Below are 6,065 nucleotides of genomic sequence, written 5' to 3' on the forward strand. Positions count from 1 at the left end.
TAACACCTGGATATGTTTATTTTTGAACCATTCCATTGTAGATTTTGCTTTATGTTTTGGATCATTGTCTTGTTGGAAGACAAATCTCCGTCCCAGTCTCAGGTCTTTTGCAGACTTCCAGAATGGTCCTGTATTTGGCTCCATCCATCTTCCCATCTTCCCAATATTGTAACCATCTTCCCTGTCCCTGCTGGAGAAAAGCAGGCCCAAACCATGATGCTGCCACCACCATGTTTGACAGTGGGGATGGTGTGTTCAGGGTGATGAGCTGTGTTGCTTTTACGCCAAACATAACGTTTTGCATTGTTGCCAAAAAGTTAAATTTTGGTTTCATCTGACCAGAGCACCTTCTTCCACATGTTTGGTGTGTCTCCCAGGTGGCTTGTGGCAAACTTTAAACAACACTTTTTAAGGATATCTTTAAGAAATGGCTTTCTTCTTGCCACTCTTCCATAAAGGCCAGATTTGTGCAATATACGACTGATTGTTGTCCTATGGACAGAGTCTCCCACCTCAGCTGTAGATCTCTGCAGTTCATCCAGAGTGATCATGGGCCTCTTGGCTGCATCTCTGATCAGTCTTCTCCTTGTATGAGCTGAAAGTTTAGAGGGACGGCCATGTCTTGGTAGATTTGCAGTGGTCTGATACTCCTTCCATTTCAATATTATCGCTTGCACAGTGCTCCTTGGGATGTTTAAAGCTTGGGAAATCCTTTTGTATCCAAATCCGGCTTTAAACTTCTTCACAGCAGTATCTCGGACCTGCCTGGTGTGTTCCTTGTTCTTCATGATGCTCGCTGCACTTTTAACGGATCTCTGAGACTATCACAGTGCAGGTGCATTTATACGGAGATTTGATTACACACAGGTGGATTGTATTTATCATCATTAGTCATTTAGGTCAACATTGGATCATTCAGAGATCCTCACTGAACTTCTGGAGAGAGTTTGCTGCACTGAAAGTAAAGGGGCTGAATAATTTTGCACGCCCAATTTTTCAGTTTTCGATTTGTTAAAAAAGTTTGAAATATCCAATAAATGTCGTTCCACTTCATGATTGTGTCCCACTTGTTGTTGATTCTTCACAAAAAAATACAGTTTTATATCTTTATGTTTGAGCCTGAAATGTGGCAAAAGGTCGCAAAGTTCAAGGGGGCCGAATACTTTCGCAAGGCACTGTATATATTTACAATAGCCACAACATATGGGGGCCTTCCACTAGCCTACGCAGCATCATCTGGATAGGTGTGCAACAAAAGTTCAACAAAAGTTCTGTTACCATTTCTGTCAAGCCGTCTACGCATACAGTTTGACGCATACGTTCGATAAATCCCACGAACAACTGCCTCTGCAACTGCCTCTGCAACGCAATGCTGCAAGGCAAACGCAGCGTTTCATTGGAGACGAATGCAATTCTGCTGTACCAAAATGCAATGACACTGTCGGTGTGTTCGAATACGTTCTCTGTGGTCCATACAGTACGATGGATTGATTTATCGAATGTATGCATCAAACTGTAAGTGCATTGGTGTAAAGTAATTCATTAATAATACTTGAAAGTAGTACTTAAGGAGTTTTTGGGGATATCTGTACTTTACAATTGATATTTTTGACAACTTTTACTTCACTACATACCTAAAGAAAATTATATACTTTTTACTCCATACATTTACCCTGACACCCAAAAGTACTCGTTACATTTTGAATGCTTAGCAGGACAGGACAATGGTCTAATTCACACACTTATCAAGAACATCCCTGGTCATCCCTACTGCCTCTGATCTGTCAGACTCACTAAACACAGGATTCATTTGTAAATTATGTCTGAGTGTTGGAGCGTGCCCCTTGCTATACATACATTTAAAAAACAAGAAAATGTTGCTCTCTGGTTTTCTTAATATAAGGAATTTGAAATTATTTATACTTTTACTTTTGGTGCTTAAGTATATTTTAGCAATTACATTTACTTTTGATACTTAAGTATATTTAAAATCAAATACTTTTAACCTCTTTGATACTTTTAAACATTTACTCAAGTAGGATTTTATTGGGTTACTTTCCCTTTTACTTGAGTGTTGAATAATGGCGCTGAAAGAGATGGCTGTCGTTTTACAATCCTGTAAACAATTGTGCTATTGTGTATGTTTTTTGTGTTATTTGTAACTTATTTTGTACATAATGTTTCTGCCACCGAAAATAGCTTCTTGATATCAGGGCAGCGATTAGTCACCCCGTACTGGAGGAATCTTTCTTCAACGAGTCGGACGGGAAGGATTTACTTTGGACACCAGACAGGGCCCTCATCCCCATCATTCTCAGGAGGAAATGGAGATATCATGGACGACGGTCCGAGTGCCTTGTAAGGATCCATCACAGAGAGGGTAATCTACCATTACCATCGGTCCTATTAGCCAACGTACAATCAATCGATAATAAAATAGACGAACTACGAGCACGTATATGCTACCAACGGGACATTAAAAACTGTAATATCTTATGTTTCACCAAGTCGTGGCTTAACGACGACATGATTAACTGGCGTGTTTTAAGCTTTTTTCAGCAGGATAGAACAGCGGCCTCTGGTAAGACAAGGTGATATGTATATTTGTAAACAACAGCTGATAAGCTGTAGACCACACAATCTACCTAGAGAGTTTTCATCTCTAGAGACATTACCTCTCTCATCGTCACTCAATGGCTAGGTTTACCTCCACTGTATTCACATCCTACCTTACAGTTGTCTGTACATTATTCCTTGAATCTAATCTTCCGTGCCCAGAAACCTGCTCATTTTACTCTCTGTTCCGAATTCACTAGACGACCAGTTCTTATAGCCTTTAGCCGTACCCTCATCCTACTCCTTCTCTGTTCCTCTGATGATGTAGTGGTTAATCCAGGCCCTGCAGTGCCTAGCTCCACTCCCATTCCCCAGGCGCTCTCATTTGTTGACTTCTGTAACCGTAAAAGCCTTGGTTTCATGCATGTTAACATTGGAAGACTCCTCCCTAAGTTTGTTGTATTCACTGCTTTAGCACACTCTGCCAACCCGGATGTCCTAGCCGTGTCTGAATTCTGGCTTCGGAAAGCCACCAAAAACCCTGAAATTTCCATACCTAACTATAACATTTTCCAACAAGATAGAACTGCCAAAGTGGGCGGAGTTGCAATCTACTGCAGAGTTCTGTCATACTATCCAGGTCTGTGCCCAAACAATTTGAGCTTCTACTTTTAAAAATCCACCTTTCCATAAACAAGTCTCTCGCCGTTGCCGCTTGCTATAGACCACATTCTGCCGCCAGCTGTGCTCTGGACACCATATGTGAATTGATTGCCCCCATCTATCATCAGAGCTTGTACTGTTCAGTGTCCTAAACTGGGACATGCTTAACACCCCGGCCGTCCTACAATCTAAGCTAGATGCCCTCAATCTCACACAAATTATCAGTGAACCTACCAGGTACTACCCCAAATCCGTAAACACAGGCACCCTCATAGATATCATCCTAACCAACCTGCCCTTGTCGTGGAGAATCTTAACAAAATGTAACACTTACAAGAACTTGTGAATTCAATATAGGGTTTTAATACAAACATATCAGAAGCCTAGATGGTCCGCGGAACACACACTTGTCCAGAGCACTGGCTCTGATTTATACACATACAACATATGAGTCCATCCCACATGCAAATGAAGTTACTTCCCTCAGTCCATCTGCCACCATTATATCCCAATCTGTGCATCCTGCTTGTTCAGCTCGATAACGCCCATATCTGCTTTCAGTTAAGTTATAATAGTGGCAGGACGTCTTCATGTCCCAAAAATAATACATGCCCATCTTATGCTATAGGCCCCCTTACGTTCAGCCTGGTGTGTTCTTTGGTATGTCTGTCCTTATTAGGACTCGTAGACTGTGTGTCTCTTCTGACATTCCTTCAGCATCTTCATGTCCTAAAAATATATGGCCTATGTCTATAGTCCATCAGTTGGTCATTTGGCTGACCCCCTCCTTTGTATGTCCCTCTGACCTTGGTTTGTCCAGCTGTCCTATGCTCTCATGGCCTTACTCTGGCCTCCTGTCCTATACAATAGACAAGTCATTTTACCAGAATGGCAAATGCACTCTAAGTGTATCTTTCTCTTGTGTTACAGTATTATGTTCCTCCCTATATGTACATCTTTCTCCCACACCCTCCAAATGCACTTCTGCTGTCTTCAACCAGGATCTCAGCAATCACTGCCTCATTGCCTGCGTCCGTAATGGGTCTGCGGTCAAACGACCACCCCTCATCACTGTCAAACGCTCCCTAAAACACTTCAGCGAGCAGGCCTTTCTTTTTCTTTTTTTGAAAACTGTTCATTAAGTTTTACACACATACACAAGACAACACAAAGCAATATAAATAATATACTCAACTAGAAAAAATACAAATAATACATTTTAGCTTTAAAGATACCATACTTTGACAAGTTAAACACACCAGGCAGAAGGCTACAAAGGTTAAAGGGCAATCTATAGTCCAGGGACAGAGCAAACACCTCACCATTGTTCCTGTAAACAGTCAAGGGATAGGGACGGAGAAATGCAACCACTCACAGACAGTCATGGCCACAGACCGACCATCCACTGGACCAAAAAGAAAAAGTTTACAATGCTTTAAAATAAAAAGAAATGAATAATAATCATTTTAAAATAAAAAAATTAAAAAACGGGAAAACAAGCTCACATTTTAGTCTCTGACCGGGCAAGATGATCAAGGCATCCGAAGATCACAATCAATAAGCACATCAACCTTAAATACAGACTTATTTTGGTTTTAATAGGAATGCCATCAGAGGATGCTGTTTAAAGTAAGAACGGAATGGAGCCCAAGCCTCATTAAACAGTTTGGGGTTCCCACGTTAATTTAATTACATTTTTTCTAGTTTCAGAGAGCACAACACATCTTTCACCCAATATTTATAAGATGGGGGAGCTGCCATCTTCCAGTTCCGTAGTATTAGCCGTCAAGCTAAAAGAGTTGTATAAGCAACAGTGTCCGACTGGATTCTTGACAGGGCAGTACTCCAAAAAGGGCTGTAAGGGGAGACGGATCTATAACATTGTCATATATATCAGAGAAACATTTAAATATTAATTCCCAGAAACCTGACAGTTTATGACAGCACCAAACATATGCAACAGTGTGGCTGGTTCCATTTTACATCTGACACAGGTAGGATCAAAATCAGAGAATATTCTTCCAAGTTTGGCCCCAGACCAGTGGATACGGTGAACCACCTTGAATTGAATGAGGCTGTGTCTAGTGCTAAAAGCGGACGAATGCACCCTGTGCAGCACAGATTCCCAGGCGTCTTCCCCAAGTTCCTCCCCCAAATCCCTTTCCCATCGATTCTTTAAAGGCACCAAGAAGTCATGAATGATTGCATATACATCTGAAATTGCGCCCCTAGGAAGATTGTTCAGCTCCAATATGCTCTCTATAGCTGTATTCGCAGGCCTATGGGGAAATTCAGGTGTGTTAGCTCTGACAAAGTTCCTAGTCTGGAGATAGCGGAAAAAGTGGCATTGGGGGAGGTTGAACTTTTCATGTAGCTGAGCAAAAGAGGAAAATATATCATCAAAGAATAATTGGGCTAGTGAGGAGACGCCTAGTGAGTGCCAGATGGCAAAAGCCCCATCATTCAAAGATGGAGGAAATAAAATGTTATGATTAATTGGGAGCGATAGAGTAAAGCCTCGGAGGCTAAAGGCTAAACGGAACTGATTCCAAATTTTAAGAGATTGCTTTACAATTGGGTTGACACACCTTTTGCCTAGGCACACTGGGAGAGACGAGCACAACACAGAAGAAAGTGCAGTAGGTTTACACGATTCAGACTCCATCTGGATCCAGAGTGGTCTAGGGCCAGTAGGATCAGTCTGCAGCCAGTATAGAAGGGCTCTGAAATTTGCAGCTCAATAGTATGTCTGACAATTTGGTAGAGCTAAACACCCCAATGACTTAGGTTTTTGTAAATGTTTTCTACCAATCTGTGGTACCTTGCCATCCCAAATAAAATGCATG

Source organism: Oncorhynchus mykiss, chromosome 17, assembly GCF_057628025.1.
Source record: "Oncorhynchus mykiss isolate SJ-2025 chromosome 17, ASM5762802v1, whole genome shotgun sequence".
NCBI classification, from domain to species: Eukaryota; Metazoa; Chordata; class Actinopteri; order Salmoniformes; family Salmonidae; genus Oncorhynchus; species Oncorhynchus mykiss.